We start from the raw sequence: 13,762 nt of genomic DNA, 5'->3' as shown, positions 1-13,762 counted from the left end.
GCATTCCTGGGACTATCGCTGACGATCAGGGTACTTCACCAGGACATCATTTTGTTAGCTGGGTAACCGCACCCAACCACCTACAATCTCATAATTTCAACAAAGGACAAAGAGTATGATTTGTAGTTCAACATGAGAGAGCACCCCAGACTTCTTCTGGCCCCACACACATTCAAATAAAATGTATTTACAGTGCCTTGCGAAAGTATTCGGCCCCCTTGAACTTTGCGACCTTTTGCCACATTTCAGGCTTCAAACATAAAGATATAAAACTTTATTTTTTTGTGAAGAATCAACAACAAGTGGGACACAATCATGAAGTGGAACGACATTTATTGGATATTTCAAACTTTTTTAACAAATCAAAAACTGTAGCGCCACCTTTTGCTGCGATTACAGCTGTAAGTCGCTTGGGGTATGTCACTATCAGTTTTGCACATCGAGAGACTGACATTTTTTCCCATTCCTCCTTGCAAAACAGCTCAAGCTCAGTGAGGTTGGATGGAGAGCATTTGTGAACAGCAGTTTTCAGTTCTTTCCACAGATTCTCTATTGGATTCAGGTCTGGACTTTGACTTGGCCATTCTAACACCTGGATATGTTTATTTTTGAACCATTCCATTGTAGATTTTGCTTTATGTTTTGGATCATTGTCTTGTTGGAAGACAAATCTCCGTCCCAGTCTCAGGTCTTTTGCAGACTCCATCAGGTTTTCTTCCAGAATGGTCCTGTATTTGGTTCCATCCATCTTCCCATCAATTTTAACCATCTTCCCTGTCGCCGCTGAAGAAAAGCAGGCCCAAACCATGATGCTGCCACCACCATGTTTGACAGTGGGGATGGTGTGTTCACGGTGATGAGCTGTGTTGCTTTTACGCCAAACATAACGTTTTGCATTGTTGCCAAAAAGTTCAATTTTGGTTTCATCTGACGAGAGCACCTTCTTCCACATGTTTGGTGTGTCTCCCAGGTGGCTTGTGGCAAACTTTAAACAACACTCTTCCATAAAGGCCAGATTTTTGCAATATACGACTGATTGTTGTCCTATGGACAGAGTCTCCCACCTCAGCTGTAGATCTCTGCAGTTCATCCAGAGTGATCATGGGCCTCTTGGCTGCATCTCTGATCAGACTTCTCCTTGTATGAGCTGAAAGTTTAGAGGGACGGCCAGGTCTTGGTAGATTTGCAGTGGTCTGATACTCCTTCCATTTCAATATTATCGCTTGCACAGTGCTCCTTGGGATGTTTAAAGCTTGGGACATTTTTTGTTTCCAAATCCGGCTTTAAACTTCTTCACAACAGTATCTCGGACCTGCCTGGTGTGTTCCTTGTTCTTCATGATGCTCTCTGCGCTTTTAACGGACCTCTGAGACTATCACAGTGCAGGTGCATTTATACGGAGACTTGATTACACACAGGTGGATTGTATTTATCATCATTAGTCATTTAGGTCAACATTGGATCATTCAGAGATCCTCACTGAACTTCTGGAGAGAGTTTACTGCACTGAAAGTAAAGGGGCTGAATAATTTAGCACGCCCAATTTTTCAGTTTTTGATTTGTTAAAAAACGTTTGAAATATCCAATAAATGTTGTTCCACTTCATGATTGTGTCCCACTTGTTGTTGATTCTTCACAAAAAATACAGTTTTATATCTTTATGTTTGAAGCCTGAAATGTGGCAAAAGGTCACAAAGTTCAAGGGGGCCAAATACTTTCGCAAGGCACTGTATAAAGCCCTTCTTACATCAGCTGATATCTCAAAGTGCTGTACAGTAACCCAGCCTAAAACCCCAAACAGCAAGCAAAGAACAGTGGCTAGGAAAAACTCCCTATAAAGGCCAGAACCTAGGAAGATCGAGAGGAACCAGGCTATGAGGGGTGGCCAGTCCTCTTCTGGCTGTGCCTAGTGGAGATTACAACAGAACATGGCCAAGATGTTCAATTGTTCATAAATGACCAGCAGGGTCAAATAATAATAATCACAGTGGTTGTCGAGGGTGCAACAGGTCCGCACCTCAGGAGTAAATGTCAGTTGGTTTTTCATAGCCGATCATTCAGAGTATCTCTACCGCTCCTGCTGTCCCTAGAGAGTTGAAAACAGCAGGTCTGGGACAGGTAGCACGTCCGGTGAACGGGTCAGGGTTCCATAGCCGCAGGCAGAACAGTTGAAACTGGAGCAGCAGCACGGCCAGGTGGACTGGGGACAGCAAGGAGTCACCCACTTTGCCAAAGCACAGCCCCCACACCACTAGAGGGATATCTTCAACCACCAACTTACCATCCTGAGACAAGGCCGAGTATAGCCCACAAAGATCTCCGCCACGGCACAACCCAACCAAGACAGGAATATCCCGTCAGTGACTCAACCCACTTAAGTGACGCACCCCTCCTAGGGACGGCATGGAAGAGCACTAGTAAGCTAGTGACTCAGCCCCTGTAATAGGGTTAGAGGCAGAGAATCCCAGTGGAGAGAGGGGAACCGGCCAGGCAGAGACAGCAAGGGTGGTTCGTTGCTCCACTGCCTTTCTGTTCACCTTCACACTCCTGGGCCAGACTACACTCAATCTTAGGACCTACTGAAGAGATGAGTCTTCAATAAAGACTTTAAGGTTGAGACCGAGTCTGCATCTCTCACATGGGTAGGCAGACCATTTCATAAAAATGGAGCTCTATAGGCTGTTTGCTTAGAAATTCTAGGGACAGTTAGGAGGCTTGCATCTTGTGACGGCAGGACCAAATCTGTATGTACGGCAGGACCAAATCGGAAAGATAGGTAGGAGCAAGCCCATGTAATCCTTTGTAGGTTAGCAGTAAAACCTTGAAATCAGCCCTTGCCTTAACAGGAAGACAGTGTAGAGAGGCTAGCACTGGAGTAATATGATCAAATATTTTGGTTCTAGAAAAGATTTTAGCAGCTGTGTTTAGCACTAACTGAAGTTTATTTAGTGCTTTATCCGGGTAGCCGGAAAATAGAGCATTGCAGTGGTCTAACCTAGAAGTGACAAAAGCATGGATGAATTTTTCTGCATCATTTTTGGACAGAAAGTGTCAGATTTTTTGCAATGCTACGTAGATGGAAAAAAGCTGTTCTTGAAACAGTCTTGATATGTTCGTCAAAAGAGAGATCAGGGTCCAGAGTAACGCCGAGGTCCTTCACAGTTTTATTTGAGACGACTGTACAACCATCAAGATTAATTGTCAGATCCAACAGAAGATCTCTTTGTTTCTTGGGACCTAGAACAAGCATCTCTGTTTTGTCCGAGTTTAAAAGTAGAACATTTGCAGCCATCCACTTCCTTATGTCTGAAGCACAGGCTTCCAGCGAGGGCAATGTTGGGGCTTCACCATGTTTCATCGAAATGTACAGCTGTGTATCATCCGCATAGCCGTGAAAGTTAACATTATGTTTCCAAATGACATCACCAAGAGGTAAAATATATAGTGAAAACAATAGGGGTCCTAAAACAGAACCCTGAGGAACACCGAAAATTACAGTTGATTTGTCAGAGGACAAACCATCCACAGAGACAGTAGGAAGAGGAGGAAGGGAAGCGCTACTAATGTACACAATAGTACATTTTAGTAGATAGGTGCTCTTTGGTAAAAGGGGTAAATTGGTCATCAAAAAGAAAGGAGGACCAAGGCACTCTTCATACAATTAATTAAAATGCCTTTATTAGTATGGCATGTTCAATAGAAACAAAGTTTTTTTTAAACCGACACGTTTCGGCTGCATGGCCTTCATCAGGAAGTACAAAAAAAAATACAATGTCCTCACTTGAACAGCTTTTCCAATTAGCCCTAATTGGAAGAGGGAGTGGTTACAAAATTGATTAGACACACCTAGTAAGAAATACTATACACATTAAAAGGTGAAATACTGTAGCTAGGTTATCATGCAAATACAACTCCAAGCTAGAAGTATCAGAACACTTAGAAAGGTAGTTGTAACCTTAAATATGACTGGGAGAAGTGTCAAGAATAAGAAAGCAATATATTCTATAGTACACTAGAACACAGCAAAACATGAACAACAACAGTCTAAACATAGCTGAGGGCAATTGAACAAAATGTTCACAAGATGACAGCAAATGGACCCATCACGACCCTACAGGAAGGGTGAGAAATCCATATCTTCATTTAAACCAGGGTATTTGGTGTCCTGTAGTTTGTAAATCCAAAAACGTTCCCTTTGATTTAACTGTTTAAGACCCCTTTTCTAATAGAGGCTGGAATATGATCAATACCCATAGCTTGTAGGGAGGCAGGGTTGCCATGGTGTAGGGACTTGTAGTGCCTTGCCATGGTGTAGGGACTTGTAGTGTCTTGCCATGGTGTAGGGACTTGTAGTGCCTTGCCATGGTGTAGGGACTTGTAGTGCCTTGCCATGGTGTAGGGACTTGTAGTGTCTTGCCATGGTGTAGGGACTTGTAGTGCCTTGCCATGGTGTAGGGACTTGTAGTGTCTTGCCATGGTGTAGGGACTTGTAGTGTCTTGCCATGGTGTAGGGACTTGTAGTGCCTTGCCATGGTGTAGGGACTTGTTGTGCCTTGCCATGGTGTAAGGACTTGTAGTGCCTTGACATGGTGTAGGGACTTGTTGTGCCTTGCCATGGTGTAGGGACTTGTAGTGCCTTGCCATGGTGTAGGGACTTGTAGTGCCTTGCCATGGTGTAAGGACTTGTAGTGCCTTGCCATGGTGTAGGGACTTGTAGTGCCTTGCCATGGTGTAAGGACTTGTAGTGCCTTGCCATGGTGTAGGGACTTGTAGTGCCTTGCCATGGTGTAGGGACTTGTAGTGCCTTGCCATGGTGTAGGGACTTGTAGTGCCTTGCCATGGTGTAGGGACTTGTAGTGCCTTGCCATGGTGTAGGGACTTGTAGTGCCTTGCCATGGGGTAGTCTTCATTACCTACCTGTATGGCGTACTTGTGTTCCACTAAGCAGTCTTGAAGGCGTCTCTTTGTCCGTCCAATATATAACACCTTGCACTGTGGACATTCCAATCTATAGATGTCATGAGTGGTTTTATAGTTAATGAAATGCTTGACGTAATACGCCATTTTGGAAGCTGTGTCAACAAAATACTTCTCCTGTGCAATATTTCTGCAATGGTTGCACTGGTTACATTTAAAAGAGCCCTTGGGTTTGTGGTCAAGCCAAGTTTTTGAGAGTCACCAGGAAGATAGCTGTGGACTAATTTGTCATTTAGGGTCGGACATCTCTTAAAGCTTATGACTGGTGGCGAGGGGAACACTTGGCGTGTAGTAGCGTATCACTTTGGATGATTCCCCAATTATTTTTAATGATTCTTTTAATGTTCTCTGCTTCAGTGCTGTATTTCATAACAAAATACACTCTCTCTGATGTATCACGAGACGCTCCCCTTCGCAACAAGTTCTCTCTGTCAAGTAATCCAGCCCTTATACCTGCATCTTTCAGGACCTGAACGCTATAGCCCCGATTCAAGAAGTGATTCTCCAATTCAGCAGATATGACACTGTAGTCTGTTTCCTGATCGCAAATTCTGCGGACTCTTTGGAATTGGCCATATGGAATGTTTTCTTTTAGCCTTTTGGGGTGAAATCTGTCTGCCCTCAGAATGGTATTCACATCTTCCTAAAGATTGATGTGTGCAAACAACCTTTGTCATTTTTACTAATGTCGAGGTCCAACAAATGAATGTTATACTTGCTGTACTCCATAGTTAGTTTGATGTTAGGGTTAATGTTGTAAAGGTATTGGTGGAAGGAAATAAGTTAATCTTCCGAGCCGGACCAAAACAGGCAAACATCATCAATATAGCGTCCCCACCATATAATCTGGTCAAAGAAATGGATATTAGAAGGATTCAAAATGAAGTCCTTTTCCCATTTACCCAAGTACAAACCAGCGTAGGAAGGGCTGTAGCTCCCATGGCACATCCTTTATTTAGAAATACGGTCCTGAAAGATAAAGATGTTACGATTAAGAGTCCATTCAGTCAGTGAGACAATGAATTCTGTAGGAGGCATCTCAGTCTCAGGCCGGGTACTCAAGAAATGGTGCATAGCTGCCAAACCCTGTTCATGCTCAATGGTGGTGTATAGAGACTCCACATCCATGGTGACTAAAAAAGAAGCTGTACCTACAGTATTTTGTTCAATTCTTTAATGTTGTTCAACACATCTGTGGTATCTTGACAATAGGCTGGGAGTAACGTCAGAAAAGGCTTAATGAAGTAATTGATGTTCTTAGAGATGGGTTCTGTCAGACTTTCATTACCACTAATGACTGGTCTGCTGGGGGATTTCAAGATTTTTGTGGACCTTTGGAAGAAGGTAAAAAGAAGCCAGACTGCCATTGAAAAGACATTTGAACTTATTGTCTGAAATGTAGCCATTCTCCTTAGCTTCTGTGAGGGTCCCTTTCAATTCAGTTTTTAGGTCCTCTGTAGGGTTGAAGGTAAGAGATTGGTAAAATTCATCATTGTCTAATTGACGGTAGACTTCTGTCACATATGTCTTTACTCCACACTACTGTAGCACCACCTTTGTCTGCTTTTTTAACCACAATCTGTTCATTTATGGACAATGATTCAATTGCATCCCTCTCTGTCTTAGAAAGATTACGTTGTGTTTGGTTGGAGTCAGTTTACCCTTAAACAGATTCTCCACATCAAAATTCACTTTCCTGGCAAATGTATTTAGTGTGGCATTCTGGACAATGGGACAAAAAGTGGACTTGGGCTTAAAAGGTGTTTTTGAGGGAACAGAAACTGGCGTCTGTAGTTGGAGAGAAGTTTTGCTTGTGCCAGGCCTTCAGATGTAGATTCCTGTAGAAACGAAATAGGTCAATCTTTGTATTAAATTCATTAGTTGAATATGTGGGGGCAAAGGACAGTCCTTTAGACAATACCCTTATGCAATCATCAGAAAGGGGTTCTCCAGAAATGTTGATCACAGCCTTGTTCTGGTCCTGCTCCGTGTGGTTGGATAATCTTGATTTCTTCCTCCCCCTCCGTGTTGGCCTCTTCCGCGTCCTCTCCCTCTCTTGTTTTGTTGAGGAACCTGCGTGACTCCTCTTCCTGATTCTGAATTCTTGCGTGTTGGTTTTCTCCACCTTGCCATCTCTATAGTCTACTTCATATCTTCTAAATTTTCTTAGCTTGTCTTGCTTCAGTGTCAGAGTGAATGTGTCTACTTTCTCTTTCAAGATCTCATCACATTGTGCTTTGTTAGAATTGTCAATGTGTTCTGTGATTTTCTTTTTACTTCAATTATCTGTTTGGGCTACTTGTCTGTCCTTTTTAGATTCTTCTATTCGAAGTAGCATTAGGTCAAAAGAACACTTGTTGAGAATAGCCTCCCATTTATCTCTAAATGCAGTTTTACCTTGTGCTCCATTAGTTGGAAACTTCATAATATGGAGGCCTCTGGGGATTAGGCCTTTCCTCCAATAGTCAGACAAGGTGATAGAATTGAGGTCAAGTTTGGTATATTTCTCCATAAGGTGTTGCAAGTCTCTGTAAGCCTTGTTTTCCAGTATTCTTTGTGGCTGTCCTCTCATCTAGCAATGAGGTAGTGGTAATAATCCTTTGGCCCTCTTCATGGGAATAGGAAAATCTTGTAGCCTCTTGAGTAAAATCCATAGTTTGAGTTGTAAAATGTCCTCAAAAACACAGAAAGTAATGACTGTGGAGCTGCTTCCTCTAAGCACCAACCAAGTGCTATGCTTAACTAGTAGAAGAGGAGGAAGTCCGTAATTTGCATTCTAATGATCATGATCTTTTCCTCAAAGAAGTTCATGAATTTATCACTGTTAAAGTGAAAGCCATCCTCTCTTGGGGAATGTTGCTTTTTAGTTTGCTTTGCGACAGTATCAAAATAAATGTAGGATTGTTCTTATTTTCCTCAATTAAGTTGGAAAAATAGGATGATCGAGCAGCAGTGAGGGCTCTGCACGGTACTGCCTTTCCAAGCTAGTCGGAAGACTTCCAGTTTGGTGTGGCGCCATTTCTGTTCCAATTTTCTGGAAGCTTGCTTCCGAGCTCGGGTATTTTCTGTATACCAGGGAGCTAGTTTCTTATGACAAATGTTTTTTGTTTTTAGTGGTGCGACATTGAGTGTAGCTACATATCAGGCCTATGAGGCTGTATGAATGACGCTCTAGACTTCTCTTTGGAGACATTTCATTCTCCCCATTAGCATAGCAGTAAACACTAATCAAATATGCACATAATCAGTGCAGTTAGTGACAGATACTCCCTCAGGACCCCTGAGGTTTGCATTGCATTACAATGGCTTGTGTCCCAAAGGGTGTCATTTCGGACGTAAGCCAATGCTTATTCTCTAAGCAGATGCCCCTACTACTCAAGGCAGCGCAGAATAATTATCTATAGTATCCAACTTACAATGCCTAATGTGGGCCCAGTTTCAAGGCTACTTAAAAAGTGTGATTTTAACGGAAATGAACAAGCCAAAGGAATGCAGTGCAAAATATGATGCAATAATAGACAGAATAGAACTCTGGTTTTAGAAGGGTGGGGCATCATTATTAGTATTTTAGTTACTTTCTAACACCAGGGTCAGTGCACTCTCGAATGTTGTTTTTTGCCATCATTGTAAACCTGCCACACACACACACTACACATACATTTATTAAACATAAGAAAGAGTGAGTTTTTGTCACAACCCAGCTGGTGGGAAGTGACAAAGAGCTCTTATAGGACCAGGGCACAAATAATAATATAATAATAATCAATAATTTTGCTCTTTATTTAGCCATCTCACATATACAATCTTATTTGTTCATCAAAAATTGTGAATAACTCACCACAGGTTAATGAGAAGGGTGTGCTTGAAAGGATGCACATAACTCTGCAATGTTGTACTGGAGAGAGTCTCAGTCTTAAATCATTTTCCACACACAGGCTGTGCCTGTATTTAGTTTTCATGCTAGTGAGGGCCGAGAATCCACTCTTACATAGGTACGTGGTTGCAAAGGGCATCAGTGTCTTAACAGTAATCCTAGATTCAGATCAAAACATCACCCAGATAGGCCAGTCGTGTGAGAAACTCGTCATCGTGCAAGCGGTCAAACAAGTGAAAATTATGGTCAGTAAAGAGAACTTTAAGCTCTTCTCTCAATAAAAAAAAACGTGTCAATACTTTTCCCCTTGATAACCATTGCTGTAAAAGCGTTACATAGTCGCTGCCCAAATCATTGCATAATGCAGAAAATCCACGAGAGTTCAGGGGCCATGCTTTAAAAGTTAACCATTTCCACTGTAGTGTCCAAAACATCTTTCAAGCTGTCCAGCATTTCCTTGGCATCAAGAGCCTCTCGGTGGATGCTGCTTGCACGCGCATTACCACTCCACTATGTCTCCCTGTCATATGGCTTTTGCGCCATTAGTACAGATACCAACACATCTTGACCACCAAGTCCATTTGATGTCACACATCTGTCCAGTACTTTAAACATATCCTCTCATGTTGTCCTGGTTTCCAGTCGTTTGCAGAAGAGGATGTCTTCCTTTATTGACCCCCCATAAACGTAACGGACCAGGAGCTGTGCCAGGCCCGACACGTCTGACTCACCCAGCTGTAATGCACATAATTCACTGGCTTGTATGCGAAGCAGTAATTATTACAAAACATCTCCTGCCATGTCACTGATGCATCATGAAACAGTGTTGTTTGATGGAGGATTGTCTGTATAGTTTTTTTGGCCTTTTCCCCAGGCATTGCCACAGCCATATCCGCTGCAGCAGAAATAATTAAGTCCTAGCCACTCGGTAGCGCACCATAATAGACGCTTCTAGCCCCTTCTTATTAATGGTATCTGTTGCTTTTATACATGTCTCACTACTCGAAAGTCGTTTATTCTCGCTCAAAAAACTCTCGCGGCTTATTTAAAAAAAAATTGTCATGCTTCGTTTCTAAATGTCTGCGCAAGTGTGACGGTTTCCCCCAAGAGGTTAATGTGATTGGATTTTAATTATCTGAATAGCTACCTGTATTTTTACATTGAATTGTTATTTCGCTGAACACTAGATTGTTTAATTAGATTTTTGGCAGTGAAACGAAGCTACTCAGGCGATAAAAAAAACTCACCCAAATGTATAGCCCCGTTGGAAAATATAAATGGACTGCTTTAAAATGTGAGAAAAAAAACTGTGTTCACGCGTACCCGAGTTTGGGAATACCTAATCTAGAGTTTAGCGTTGATAAGAACAAACAAAGGTTGTAGTAACAGAAGTTGCCACATGAGGGCTCTCCTTCCCTATCTGTCAGGGGCTGATACTTTGTAAAAAGACACACACACACACACACACACACACTCCCTCCCTCCCTCCCTCCCTCCCTCCCTCCCTCCCGGCAGCAGGCCTGTTTCAATATGCATGGCAATCCTCAGGAATAGCAGACAGAAAGGACAGAACCTGGGCCAGGGTTGTGGATGTGGAAGAAATACCCACATCCACAGTGTCACTGCAGCAACTCTCTGAAGCCTCTGTCAATAATATATTGAGCAACAGAACAATCACCACCCACAGTTTGACACACTTGGGATCCTAGAGTGGGAGATGCACAACTCAGTAGTCAAAAGTGGCTTCCTATCCTTAACTGTCTCCTTTTCTTGTCTCCTTTCCTTTCGAATCGGCTTCCAGCACATTGCTTTCACCATTCCTTTGTTTATGGACCAATGCAGGAGAGGGGACTGTGAAAGGAAGTCAGATGGAGTAGAGCGTATACAAGGAGAGCTAGCCAGAATGAGAGGAGATGAGGAGAGGAAGTGGTGATAGACTATTGAGATGCACCCTGGGTCTGTGGCAGAGCTGCTGCACGACAGAGACCAACAGCGGAGAAGTGAGACGTGTGTAAACTGCTGATTGGTAACGCTCTGGTGTCTGACTGCAGTCATTTCACTTGTCAAAACCTCCCCGTCGCCCTGTCTGTCCTTCTCAGTTTTCATTCAGTGTGTTGTGTCAATTGGAAAATATGCCACTTGTCTCCTCTGGGCGATGCGTTACTGTAGATTACCCTCTAGACAGTAACCATTTTTCCATCCACAGTTTTTATGCTAGTAAAGTCATACCATGTCAAAATAAAATCAGGACTGCTGTGATGGAAAAAAGGACGTTCAGTACAATTTGATAAATGCTGACAGATAATTTGCTCTATCAACATGGTCGGATCATTTTGTGTTGGTAAAATTAATTATGCAATAAATGGCAGTGGTAACTCCTTTATGTGCAAATATTTATATTATAACCATCATATTGAAGTAAACTTGGAGTCACTCAATGAGTGGTCCTCCCACTACAACTCGGGAAACCATGCGGTTTATTAGGCTACACATGAAATAAGTTATGATGAAGCCCCTGAGCCCAAGCCAATAAACATATATACAGTCTACAATACCAGTAAAAAATGTGGACACACTTACTCATTCAAGGGTTTTTATTTATTTGTACTATTTTCTACATTGTAGAATAATAGTGGAGACATCAAAACTATGAATTAACACATATGGAATCATGTAGTAACCAAAAAAGTATTAAACAAATCAAAATATATTTCAAAGTAGCCCCCTTTGCCTTGATGACAGCTTTGCACACTCTTGGCATTCTCTCAACCAGCTTCACCTGGAATGCTTTTCCAACAGTCTTGAAGGAGTTCCCACTATGCTGAGAACTTGTTGACTGCTTTTCCTTCACTCTGCGGTCCAACTCATCCCAAACCATGTCAATTGAGTTAAGGTCTGGGGATTGTGTAGGCAGGTCATCTGATGTAGCACTCCATCACTCTCCTTCTTGGTCAAATAGCCCTTACACAGCCTGGAGGTGTGATGGGTCATTGTCCTGTTGGAAAAAAAATGATAGTCCCACTATGTGCAAACCAGATGGGATGGCGTATCGCTGCAGAATGCTGTGGTAGCCATGCTGGTTAAATGTGCCTTGAATTCTAAATAAATCACAGACAGTGTCACCAGCAAAGCAACCCCACACCATCACACCTCCTCCTCCGTGCTTCACGGTGGGAACCACACATGTAGTGATTATCCGTTCACCTACTCTTCTCACAAAGACACGGCTGTTGGAACTAAAAATCACAAATTTGGACTCATCAGACCAAAGGACAGATTTCCACTGGTCTAATGTCCATTGCTCGAGTTTCCTCTTTCCCAGGCAAGTCTCTTCTTCTTATTGGTGTCATTTAGTAGTGGTTTCTTTGTAGCAATTCGACCATGAAGGCCTGATTCACGCAGTCTCCTCTGAACAGTTGATGTTGAGATGTGTCTGTTACTTGAACTCTGTGAAGATTTATTTGGGCTGCAATTTCTGAGGCTGGTAACTGTAATGAACGTATCCTTTGCATCAGAGGTAACTCTGGGTCTTCTATTCCTGTGGTGGTCCTCATGAGAGCCAGTTTCATCATAGCGCTTGATGTTTATTTTGCGACTGCACTTGAAGAATCTTTCAAAGTTCTTGACATTTTCCGCATTGACTGACATTCATGTCTTAAAGTAATGATGGACTGTTGTTTGTCTTTGCTTATTTGAGCTGTTCTTGCCATAATCTGGACTTGGTCTTTTACCTATTAGACGGAAGCCACTCCTCAGTAGAAGACACATGACAGCCCACTTGGAGTTTGCCAAAAGGCACCTAAAGGACTCACAGACCATGAGAAACAAGATTCTCTGGTCTGATGAATCCAAGATTGAACTCTTTGGCCTGAATGCCAAGCGCCACGTCTGTAGGGAACCTGGCACCATCCCTACGGTGAAGCATGGTGGTGGCAGCATCATGCTGTGGGGATGTTTTTCAGCAGCATGGACTGGGAGACTAGTCAAGATCGAGGAAAAGATGAATGGCGCAAAGTACAGTACCTTGATGAAAAGCTGCTCCAGAGCACTCAGGATGTTAGACTGGGGTGAAGTTTCATCTTCCAACAGGACAACGACCCTAAGCACACAGCCAAGACAACGTAGGAGTGACTTTGGGACAAGTCTCTGAATGTCCTTGAGTGGCCCAGCCAGAGCCCGGACTTGAACCCAATCTGACATCTGTGGAGAGACCTGAAAATAGATGTGCAGCGACGATCCCCATCCAACCTGATAGAGCTTGAGAGAATCTGCAGAGAAGAATGGGAGAAACTCCCCAAATACAGGTGTGCCAAACTTCTAGCATCATATCCAAGAAGACTCGAAGCTGTAATAGCTGGCAATTATAATTGTCTGAATACTTATATAAACGTGATATTTCAGTTTTAAAAACCTGTTCTTGCTTTTACCATTATGGGTGTATTGTTAGTAGATTGATGAGTAAAACACATTTTAAAATCCATTTTAGAATAAGGCTGTAACGTAACAAAATGTGTAAGAAGTCAAGGGGTCTGAATACTTTCCGAATGCACTGTATTAGGTAAGTAGTAGATATTTTTGTATTTGTCTTTACTGCAAATGCCAACCACAGAAGGATTCAGGAGCCCACCCTCAATGAGTGTAGACAGCCTGCTGCTGCCTGCTGCTGCCTGCCGCCGCTCTGACTAATCGTCAGATGGGGGAGTTGAAGAGGTAGGGGGCCCACGTGGGTAACTGGAGGGCCCTGCCTTGATTGGGTAACTGATTAATATTATTATTATTTGTAATTCATAATGAATGAATGTGACTGGTCAATTGTGTGAGTCAGGGGCTGGGCCCAAGCCCATAGGCAGTGGTGGGAAAAGTACCCAATTGTCATATTGAATAAAAGTAAAGATACCTTAATATAAAATG

General features: G+C 42.7%; 1 long non-coding RNA gene across 1 annotated transcript in view; it reads left to right on the top strand.

Moving 5' to 3' along the window:
• The first annotated feature begins 3,732 nt into the window (after positions 1-3,732).
• LOC118965609 overlaps positions 3,733-13,762 on the top strand; it is a 66,808-nt gene continuing 56,778 nt past the window's right edge. The window contains exon 1 of the long non-coding RNA XR_005053019.1: positions 3,733-4,122. This is a non-coding gene — a long non-coding RNA (uncharacterized LOC118965609). The remainder of the gene's footprint in view (positions 4,123-13,762) is intronic.

The sequence above is a fragment of the Oncorhynchus mykiss genome, chromosome 1 (genome assembly GCF_013265735.2).
Source record: "Oncorhynchus mykiss isolate Arlee chromosome 1, USDA_OmykA_1.1, whole genome shotgun sequence".
In the NCBI taxonomy this organism is placed as follows: Eukaryota; Metazoa; Chordata; class Actinopteri; order Salmoniformes; family Salmonidae; genus Oncorhynchus; species Oncorhynchus mykiss.
This window is presented reverse-complemented; position numbering and strand designations above follow the sequence as displayed.